Here is a 12,384-nt window from a genome sequence, read left to right as displayed (position 1 = left end):
TGTGAAGGTGGTGTCTACGGACGCCTCAACCTCGGGATGGGGAGCGCTGCTCGAGGGCAGACCGTTATTCGGCCAGTGGTCGGAACGGGAAAAGCTTCTGCATATAAACTGCCTGGAAATGATGGCAGTCGACAACGCGCTGAGGCGTTTTTGTCCCCATATAAAAAGACACCACGTCTTGGTCCGTTCGGACAACATGTCAGTGGTGGCTTACATAAATCACCAGGGAGGTATCAGATCCAGAATCCTTCACAGGCTGACGGAACGCCTCCTGATCTGGGCTCAGCACAATCTGCGCTCGCTCAGGGCAGCGCATGTGCCCGGCCTTCTGAATGTGGGGCCAGACAGACTGTCCAGAAACAATATTCCGGCAGGAGAATGGTCTTTGCACCCGCAGACAGTCGAACTGCTGTGGAAGACGTTTGGCAGAGCGAAAATAGACCTATTTGCGTCTCAAGAGAACGCTCATTGCCAAGAATTTTTCTCCAAGAGCAGGGACGCGCTGGCTCACGTCTGGCCCCGCTGCCCGCTCTATGCGTTTCCCCCTGTCACGCTCCTACCCCAGGTGTTAGAGCGAATCAGGGAGAGCGGATGCCCAGTGCTGCTCGTCGCCCCATTCTGGACAAACCAAGCCTGGTTTCCAGTCCTGATGCAGCTGACGAGTACCGCCCCGTGGCCGATACCGGTGAGGAGGGATCTCCTCACACAGGCGAACGGCTCGATCTTGCATCCTTACCCGGAGCGTTGGTCCCTGCACGTGTGGGCCATCAACGGGTACCCGTTAACCTCCCAGCGGGAGTGTTAAACACGATCACACAGGCTAGAGCCCCATCCACTAGGCGGCTCTATGCCTCAAAATGGTCTGTGTTCACTAGCTGGTGTGCAGCGAGTGGTACTCCGCCCTCATGCTGTGGGGTGACGGAGATCCTCTCTTTTTTACAAGAGCTGCTGGATAAGGGTAGAACCCCATCCACGCTCAAAGTTTATGTGGCGGCCATAGCAGCGTTCGCTGAACCACCGCTCGGCCAGTCACTAGGAAGGAACGATCTGGTCATTCGCTTCCTTAGAGGAGCTAAGAGGCTGAACCCTCCCAGACCTCCCTCAGTTCCCGTTTGGGACCTCTCCACGGTTCTGGAAGCCATGAAAGGTGCCCCATTCGAGCCAATACAGTCAATAGACCTGAAACTCTTGTCTTTCAAAACAGTGTTTCTTCTGGCTCTCGCTTCAGTGAAGCGCATAGGGGATCTGCAAGCGCTCTCAGTGAGCGCGACGTGTATGGAGTTTGGACCTAATGACTCGAGAGTCATACTCAAACCAAAGCACGGATACGTTCCAAAATCCCTCAATACACCGTTTAGGGCACAGGTTATCTCCCTGTCGGCCCTGCCGGTATCTGAAGAGGAAGGTGACGCAGGCTTCCTTTGCCCGGTCAGGGCGTTAAGGGCATATGTGTCTCGCTCATCTGTTTTCAGACAGACGGAGCAGCTCTTCGTTTTGTTCAGCGGACGTTCTAAGGGACTAGCTGCGTCAAAACAGAGTCTATCCAGATGGATAGTGGATGCTATTGCGCTAGCTTACACATCCAGGGGCCTGCAATGCCCGATAGGTGTCAAAGCGCACTCCACAAGAGGCATGGCCTCGTCGTGGGCTTGGTCCAGTGGGATTGCCTTGCAAGATATCTGTATGGCGGCAGGCTGGGCCTCCCCGTCTACATTTATAAGGTTTTATAACCTCGAGGTTCCCGCTTTACAAGCTAAGTTGCTCTCGGTTAAATTTTTCAGTACTGCCCGCCCGATGCTATCGACTCGGGATGCTGAAACTGCTAGAGCGTCGATCACTGATCGCCTATATACTTCTGTGGGCAGTGTGTAAGTCCCCCTTATTTATCAGTCCAGGCCAAGTTCGCCCTGGCTGTGTGGAACACTTGATATAATATGCTCTTATCAGAGTTTTATATTACAGGAATGATGCTATTCTAGCCCCTCTTCCCAGATTCCCTGTGAGTCCCTTGTGATTAGGCACTGTATGAGCCCTGGGCACCTGCCCCTGGGACTTTAGTGCTATGTCTCAAGCACGCACGGCGTTTTACATTGTGTTCCCCTAGCGTAAGATTTTCTTACGCAAGTACGAGAGACCTCTCGTAAGAGAACGTACTCGGTTACTAACGTAACCTCGGTTCTCTCTAGAAGAGGGAACGAGTACTTGCGTATCTTGCCGTGCATGCGTCATGTTCTGATTCGCTTCAGCGATGAAAAACTGACCAAACCAGCCTCTCTGGGCCGTATTTATAGCCCTGGCCCCACCCGACTTCGGCGGGACATGACGTAATGGGCGCGAAGCGCCCTCATTGGTTCTGACGTCATGAGGAGCCTCTATCGATAGGCTGGTGCAGTTGCCGCAGAGCAGCCAATGGGCGCGCGAGCTGTCTCGCCCATGTCTGCATGCTGCTGCAATGCGTTTTACATTATTGCAAAATTAAGGATAATTTTTGGCTTCAATATCTCGAGGAAAAGAGGTTTTCCCCTAGCGTAAGATTTTCTTACGCAAGTACTCGTTCCCTCTTCTAGAGAGAACCGAGGTTACGTTAGTAACCGAGTACGTTCTCATACTCTCTCTCACACACACACACACACACACACACACACACACACAAACACAAACACAAACGCACGCACACACACACAAATATGCTATTATACTCCATATAACTCCATGTAAAAGCCAGAAACTAAGCTTTTTTTTGCACAGGCCTATCTAAAGGGTTAATGGTGCCACCTGGTTATCAACAGTAAAAATTACAAATTTTACCTCTTCCCAACAGGGAAAACCACCAACAATCAAAAATGCATGATTATATGGTGTCATGGCTTTGCAATCAAAAAATGTGGTTATAATGGAAGTCAATGGGGCAAAAACAGCCACGAACAGTAAATGAGGGAGAAAAAGTAAAAATCTGATGCTGCACAAAAACTAACAATGCATCAAAACCAATGTTGTTTCTAATCTTTGACATGTCCAAGACTGTGATAAAAGGTAAAAAAAAATCCAGTCCACAATCACATTTTATATTGAAAATTAGTAATTTTGTGTGTTTTTTTTTCCAAATCAGTGACATCATTTACGAATTTGGCAATTAAAGAGTTAAAATCCTGATTTTTTTTTTAAGATTTAGTATTTTTGAGCAGGACTGAGGTTGATTAATAGATTTATGCAAAAAAATATTTATCTGATACATTTTTACAGCAGTTTAAAGTAGTGGCTGTTTTCAGCCACGAAACATAACGAAAGGTTGTAAATTGAAACAATGCACAAGGGCTAATGGCACTGATACAATTGAAATTAAAGCTGCAAGCAGCATTTATCGGGGTTCAAGCAGTTAAGGCCTTTAAGCACACAAGCATCAAAAGACATTAAGTTTTATTTAGCAAGCATTTAACAACTGCCATCATAGATGAAAAAGTCAATTTACAGCCAATACAGGCAGTTTACCATAGGAAATATATGGTTTTAAAGCGTTTTTACAGTTATAGCACCTTTTTGCCTGAGTCTTCTTAAGGCGGCCACACACCGGACGCGCAGCTCAGTGCCGCGTCGCGCCACGTCTAGGACAACTCTCATCTGAAAATCCGATAACATCAGCAATTTTCTGATTTCTGTAAATAAATATAAAACTAAATGTATATTGCAGCACAGGGTGAAGTCCGTATATACATTAACTACGATTTGAGACACATACATGTACATTTAATATAAAACTATGTAAATGGCGCTCTGTAGCGCGGCAGGATTTTGAACACGTTCCTGAGCCGCCGCGGACAGACGCCGAAAGGCGCCGCCGGTGTGTGTACTCTCATAGAGAATAATGTGTTCGAATTTAAAAGACGTGGCGCTGCGCGGCGCGCCACCGAGCTGCGCGTCCGGTGTGCGACCCCCTTTATAGTCTTGCCTGATCTCCACCACTTATATTAGTAGTACTCAAAGTGTGCCCATATATATGTGTCAGATTTGTTGTAAATATGTCATTTTGATAAGGAGTTTAGACAATTATATTCAGTGGCGTAACGAGCCAACACCGGGCCCTTAAGTAGGATTATCAAGGCGGGCCCCTTGATGACGCAATTGATGACATTGATGACGCAATGTCCGCGAGTAGGCTACCACGAATAGGGCAGGATATGATCATACACAGCATATAAGAGATGAGATGACTAACAAAATCAGGAGTAGCCTACGCTCACCAAAAACAAAACAAAAAAACAACAAAAAAATCACTGGTGACAGCGCACCATAACACATTGTTAGGCCTAGGTCCAAATACATAAAAAAGATGCTCTCTTACATTATAGCGGGATTTTCCGAGCTTTCCTTTGTGCAACTGCAAAGTTGTCGATTAGATCAAGATTGTGCGCGCAGGCATTCTCAATTGACCCTTCGCAGGGAGTTTGATTGACAGGTGATCTGACTAATCATAATCCGCCATTTTGTCCAACAAAGCAGTCAGGAGAGTTAGTAGATTAACATTGGAGGATTTAAATTTGAAAAACAAAGTGTATTGACGTCTTAGCACTTTAAAACAACATTCCTTTTATGTTCATTCATGTTTATTTTAATGCTATAAATTAACTAGAAGGAAGAGATCATCAGTTCACAAGCAGCTTTAACTGAGCCTCGAGTCTACAGCGATCTGTCAGACATATTAAAGAGTCACAAAACGGTATTTATTGTTTAAATGTCTCTAAAAAATGACTACATTTGAAAGGTGAGACTTTGTTTCATATCAAAAGTACTTGTCTGTCAGCGCGCAGTCTTTTCTCTGATCCGCAATGTATTTTTCACTGCGTGAGAACTTGGTGTGGTTTGAGAGTGGCGTCGCTTGTCAGACATAGCAACAGTAACTAAAGTGGGCGGGTCTTTGCGAACGGTCATTGACAGTATGGACGGGGATTCGCCAGTCCCAATTCAAAACAAATTTCATCACAATCCATCATTGTTCGTTTCAAACATGTGAGAGCATCAAAATGATCCATGGGTGAAATTGATTGGATTTAATTTATTTTTTTGTCACTTCCTTTCATAATTTTAACATTTTGGCATTATTGTTTAGCTATTTACCCATGTCTTCAAATTTCCTTTGTTTTTTTGTTGTTGTCTCAATCGGACTAACGGCTTTGAAGATAACCACAATTTTTTAAAGCTCTAAATGACACTTACAAAAGCCATAAGGCGAAACCTGGCATGTTTGGTATTGTTGGACTCGGCAAGGATTCAGGAGTCTTAGGAGGTCATTCCTGTGAATAAACCACGGGCTTGAAACTTCTAAGGCTCCTTCAAGGCATTGTGCCAATGACGTATACTGAGTTTTTTGAGATACACCAATGTTCTCATAGACTATCATGGCACCCTGGACAAAGACACTGCGTGCCAATTTTCAGTAGACTAACGGTTGGGTGCGCTTATAGCTATTTTCATGATTTTTTCACTGTTATAGCACCACCAAATGGCCAATTGTCACGATTTTTTTCATGTCAACTCAGATTGAGCTTATGAACATGTGTCCCAAGTTTAGCGAAAATATCTCTTTCCGCTCACAAGTTATAACCATTTTATAGCGCCACCAAGTGGCCAATTGCCGTGATTTTTTTTCACGTGACCTCAGAATGAGCTCATGAACATGTGTCCCAAGTTTTGCGAAAATATCTCTTTCCGTTCACAAGTTATAACCGTTTTATAGTGCCACCAAGTGGCCAATTGTTGCAATTTTTTTCAAGTGATCTCAGATTGAGCTCAGGAAGATGTATCCCAAGTTTAGCAAAAAAATATCTTTCTGTTCACAATTTATAACCGTTTTAGTAAAAGTGGCCCTGGTGCCATCAAATATTTTGGTTCCCCTTATCGACCGTTAATTGAAATTTAGAATTTTTTGGATGATTATTGATTGTCAGACTCCAAAGAATATTCTTGCAGTGGTTTGGTTCCGATCGGGCCAAAAACCTAGGAGAAGTTTGCAAAAATAGGTTTTTCAAAAAAATGCAATTTACTCAAAATTGGCGCCTGAAGGGCGAGCAAATCGGAGATAGCCATTTTGTCCGCCTTGAGCCAAGGATTCCAACGATATAAGACACTTGATCCTGGGACAAACGGTCTAAGAGGTATGAGCAATTTTGAACTTTTGGTTGCTGTAGCGCCACCTATGGGCCAATCGGTGTCATACTCTGATAGGTTGTCCCCAAATTGAGGCCTACCATCTGGCCAGGTTTCAAGTCTCTAGGCCTTACGGTTTGTCCTGCACGATGCGTTTTACAAATCCTTACAATTACAATAGGGTTTCAGCATTTCATGCTTGAACCCCTAATTAAATTGTGTGCTGGGTGACCTTGGTAGGCAGTTTCATGTGTCTCAGAGTGTTGCCAGTAAGGTTATCTCATTCTGGATTGATAAAATGGAGGAGGCTCTAATTATCTGGCTCCCAAAAGAAACCATTAAGGCCACTATGCCAACTGCATTCAAGGAGTGTTTTCCCAACACTACCTGTGTCATTGACTGCAGCAAGTGTTTGTTACAGAAGGCGAAAAATCTTGATTCTAGAGGGGAGTCCTACAGCCATTACTACTCGCACAACACAATCAAATACCTTGTTGCTGTTGCCCCATATGGCTTAATCATGTTTATCTTAACTGGATATGGAGAACGTGCCAGTGACAAATATATCACTATGAACTCTGGTATCTTGGACTATTTAAAGCCTGGAGACGAAGTCATGGCAGATCGTGGGTTCTTGATTCGTGATTTACTGTTTGAAAAAAGGGTCAAATTGGTTCTTCCTGCTTTCACTAGAGGGGGTGCTCAGCTAACTGAGGAACAAGTCACAGCAACTCGCAGAATTGCAAATGTACGGATTCATGTTGAGAGGGCAATCAGGCGACTTAAAGTACACAAGATCTTGTCTCAAGTGATACCAATAAACATGACCCCCAAAATTGAAAAAATACTCAGAATCTGTGAGGCCCTCGCCAACTTAAGGGGTGATCTCATCCGTGAGTGATAAGTGACAACAGTGATATTCTGAGGTTGAAGTTGCATCTGCGCGCACACACACCCTTGACACATCTACATAAATTGCTCCTGTATATTTCATATTGACACTCACTGCCTTTTGTCTTTTTTTTTACTTGTTTATATTTACTCTTTGTATGAAATGTTTTGTTATTCTTTGAGTTTGTGTACAATAGATTTTATCAGATTTACATTAACAACAAATTGTCAAATTTTACATGAACAACATTCTGTATTTGTAAATATTCACTTATGTACAACAATACTTATGCTCAGCATTTTTAACCCTCTGAGGTCGGAAAACACGCCCCCGCGTTTTGCTGGATTTTCTTCACATTGTAGTACAATAAACTTAAATTACTCCGTCATTTATGGTTATACAGAAAAAAGAAATATAAAAAAAGAATCTGTGATATTTCTACTTTTGTATGTGTCCACTTACAATCAAATCAAAACATTGTGCTTTTGTAAAATAAAGAAAATAAACAGGGTGTGCGTTCTGCCTCTCCGTCGCGGTGAACTTTTTTTTCTTGAGCACGTCTATAAACTGAAACAAAACTCAGCGAATACTTCTCACACATTTATGAGCCATATACCTTTATACACATTTAAGTGTGTACTTTTAAATGATCGGATTCAAACTGAAAACAAATATTATCTGTTTAAGTAATTTGTATAAAACCAACAGGATGTCCAGTATCTCAAACGCTTGCTAATTACTTTTAATTCGGCCACGCCCACTCGCGCAAAAGAGATTCACATGCAAATCTCCACATGGAACGCGAACGCCCTAGTTACCTCAAACACAAAACACCAAAACACTTCACAAGTCTCTGCTTTTCGTCGAGTTTGGAAGACGCGCTGTGAGCTTACATTGGATTTACATCAGAAGAAGAAGAACGCGATTTGAAGACAAGAAAGATGTAAGGTAAGAAATTCTTACGTATTGTTGCATAAACTTCACATTGCAGTTGAACTGTTGCTAGATATATGGTGAATATTATACTATTTAGACCCGTGTTTACTGTTAAATACTGTTTGTGGATATCTGCTCAAGCATAGATATGTATAACCATAATGTTTAATATTTTGGAGCGCGATGGCGTTTGAATGTATCATATTTTGGAGCGCGCTGTGGGTTTGAATGTATCATATTTTGGAGCGCGATTGCGTTTGAAAGGAAAAATGCACCAAACATTAGGCTTTATGTTTTTACTATTATCTCATTTCATATCATCATAACGAATGGAAACATTTGAAGTAACATAAGATAATCAATATATTTTTCTCTAGCATTGTTACTGAAATCTTTTGGAAGATTTATAGGCTGCTTTGTAAAATAAAATTATTTTATGCAGTACTGCACATAGCTTATGCCTACAAGGCACAACAAATATGGTGTTCTTTATATTATATATTGTTGGAAACATTTTTGTGTGTGTGTGTGTGTGTGTGTGTGTGTATTCTGTGAATTTTAAAAAGCAATTTTAACCAGAAAAATCTAAAATGTATTCCCAAAATCGTGCAGGCCTAGTTTCTCTTGATACCAGTATGTTCACTTTTTTCTTTTCTTTCAGGGACCAGATGCAACTGAGTCCTGCTGACTTCAACATTCACATGAGTCTCTGTACATGAACATGGTAAAGTGAAAATCAAACACCTTGGAAATGGTATGTACAATGTTTTTAGGAATGGCACAAAGGTCTCTGTCTTTGGATCATTGTTTTCAATGTGCTCTTTTGTCATTTGTTGTGTATTTTTGGATAATGTTGTGTTGTAAATAAATCCAAACAATCTAAAAGCCATTCTTTTTTAAATCTCCTCATTCTTTGTGCAAGGTTGCTCTGAATGACAGGGCCTGATCGCTCCTAATAGGGCAGTTAGGGGAGTGTCTTTGTCTTTCTCAGGTGTTAAAAGCTTACATATTCATGAGATGATCACGCCTCTTCGAATATGGCTTTGTCACACAAAACACGTCTTAGAAATTTTAAATCAATATATTGTCTTATCTGAATGAGCAGTCAGGGTGATTTTCACATAGTTTTGGAGCAAATATTCTAGGCTACGTCATACAATTTTCAAAAGTCTTGTGAAGAAATAATCAGTATGGGTTTCATGGCCTTATTTCAGTGACAATTTTTTTTTTTGTATTTTCACAAACCACGCATAAATGTCATTATCTCAAAACTACAAAATTTTACATACATGCTGCTGATATATTATTGTAGAAGAGTTTGTGCTGAATACAGTGTAATTAGACTTTAGCCATGAAAATGTCACTAGTAACAGAAAAAAACACAAATGTCAGAGCATGTCAGAACACCTCCAGGCCCAGAAAACAGCTCAGACCTCAGAGGGTTAAATGTATGTAATTGATTGTGTAAAAAATGATGCCGCTATGTGTAATAGTCATGCCTTGCTCTCGAAGTGCATTACCAGCAACCACCTCATTCTCCTTACCATAATTTGTGGCATAGTTGTGTAGCGGATGGACAATCTCATGATGACTTGGAGCTTTTAACCCTTAAACTCATGAATTTAAATTACAGCATTGCGCCTGGACTGAATTGATCTCTTTTGACACGTTTGTTACCGAGTGATGCTTAACAGAAAACATCTCAGAACTCAAGGAGATGTTTTCAAAGAGATTCTTATCTGCTCACACCTCTCTCTCTCCAAGCCAGAAACCCAGGTGGCCAGGAGATCTCCACACACACACACACACACACACACACACACACACACACACACACACACACACACACACACACACACACACACACACACACACGCAAACATCCCTTTGGATTTAATTCAGAATCTGTAGATGACATATTAAAGCATGCATGTTTGATTCGTTTTTGTTTTATTCTATAGTGTGATTCTCTAGTGTGTAGCTTTGAATTCTAAGTGTGTATTTTAAGAATGTTCCCCAATATTGTCCTGTAACCAGACCTTCCCCCTTGTCAGTTTGATAAGGGGCTTTACGACCCCCAAGCGGAATTTCCAGAGAACCACAACTCACTTACATTCTTGTAAAGGAAGAGAAATAGACCCTGCAATCTTATGTATTCTATATATATATATGAAGAGTTCAGATGCAAAAGCCTCTAAATGCCATCTGAAATTTTCTTATATAATGATCATTTTTATCAAGCTCGTATATTTAAATTCAATAATTTCACTTAAATGGCTTAATAATAAACCTATTAATTGTCTTTTAAGTGAAATTACTGAACTTAAATATACAAGCTTGATAAAAATGATCATTCTATAAGAAAACTTCAGATGGCATTTAGAGGCTTTTGCATCTGAACTCTTCATATATATATATATAACCACTTGAGAAATGTGTAAACATGGATTTAATTTTCCCATCTCATGATTTTTCTTTTACGTGATGTAGCTTTTGTATTCTTGTAAACTCTATTGGGTTGATGTTTCAGATTTTGCTAAACTAAAATCATATGTGTGCCGTGTTTGGATTCTCTAAAGTCCAACCTTCATTCCCATTTGCTAATATACATCACATTTTGGGTTAACCTTGTTCCTAGCTTGTTAGTTGAACTTTTAATACTTATTTTACCGAATAAGAATGTATCTCGACGTGTACCTTCGAAACATAAAATTTGGTATCCACGTAAACCTCTCAGTGTGCTTAAGAAAAATGTATGCATTAGGTTATGATAAAATGTATTCTACTGTGTTTACCGTCGTTTAAAGTAGAACTGACAAATCCTAACACTGCCATAAAACATGCAAATTAACCTGGGAGTTTAAGACAAAGGAAATTTTTCCCGCTCGGAATGTCGCGTTCCAATTGGCCTAAAACTCCACAGAGGGAGTGTAGTTGGAAACCTTCAAAAAGCGGACACGCACAGTGCTTTTTGCTTTTTGTCTTCGCTTTCTTGTTCCTGCTTTAGCCTTGTCGTCCTTGTACGAGTCTCGTCTCTTCTCCTCTCCGTTTTTGTTTTACTTTCACTTTGTTTTTGGAAGTCGTACCTCCGACTCTTCTTGTTTTAGCTAGTCTCGTGTTCATTCAGTTACATCTACGAGTGAAACGAACCTTAAAGCAAGTTTCTAGCAACTCACAAGTGAACCGTTTGAATCTCCCTCGACGACGCGAGCTCCTGAAGAACCAAAGAACGCTTCAGCCGAACGGACATGCAACTAGAGGGACAAGCACACGCGCCGAACCGTTTCAGCCACAAAGTTTCAATGCAAGTATTTAATCTCTTACCAAGATTTTAAATGCGTATTATATTTCCCTGCTTAAGGTGATTTTGATTCTTTTGCTGGTTCTCAAAGGTAGTTGTTGTGATTTATTTGCTATTCTGTAATCTGTTTCTTCCTTTCTTTCCTTATTTACCTTCATTTATTGTTCATGTATGTATTCTTGTGTTTGATGTAGTTGTAACGTTACTTATATAGTTTAATTTATTAAAAATCCCATTATACGCTTTCTTGTCTCTGTTGCTGCTCACGTAGCCAAGCCTCTTTAATGTGTTTGATCTTAGCTACGAGCTCTAGAATTTGTGAGTGACCTACGAATTAATCTGGTAAACAAGAGAAATTATTCTTGTGGCCAAGAGAATGACCTTCCTTGAGAGTTTATCAGATAAGAGAGTCGCATGATTCGTTTGGCGGACAAACGAACTATCCAATGAGACCTTAATTTTGTAGTCATTCACAAAATGTTGATATATAGCCCATCTGTATATTCCTAATTAATTGTAATTCGTTGTGGTTAATTGTTTATATATAGAGATCCAACTACATGGGCTTTGTATTCCCTTTTTGGGTGATTTAAAGTGTGTAAGTGATCACCAGTATTATCAGTTATTGCTTATTAATAATAATAATAATAATAATCAATAATTGTCCATTCCCCTCATTTTGAGCTGGTGTCGCTACAGTTGCCACGAAAGGAGGGGTACAGGTGCTCTGCCATCAACTTATCAGGATTGGTGGATTGGCAGCTGCCTCGTTGCTCCTGCTGCAGTTGTTGCGTTGGTGTGCTTCTGAAAGCTTCGTATATCTTTCTGTTTTGCATCATTATTTACTATCATTCCTTGTTGTTTATACTGCTAAATATAACTTACTCAACGTCACACATTAACCTGACATCGCTAGCTTCAATCTAAATCGTTATTGCTAGCACAACACGCTAGTAATTCGCTAGCCTGTTAGCGTGCCATCTGTGTGCTCTTTATTTATTTATATTTTTTTCTCACGCGCGCTCGCGCCTTTTACAAGTCCATCAAACAACTTAGGTGAGTAAGATCAGCCAACAAACACGGTAAGTCATGTCATCTTCTCCTCTTATTGTTA

Source organism: Leuciscus leuciscus, assembly GCF_965113295.1.
Source record: "Leuciscus leuciscus genome assembly, chromosome: 3".
Taxonomy (NCBI): domain Eukaryota; kingdom Metazoa; phylum Chordata; class Actinopteri; order Cypriniformes; family Leuciscidae; genus Leuciscus; species Leuciscus leuciscus.
The sequence above is the reverse complement of the archived record's forward strand: the minus strand, read 5'-3'. Positions refer to the sequence as shown.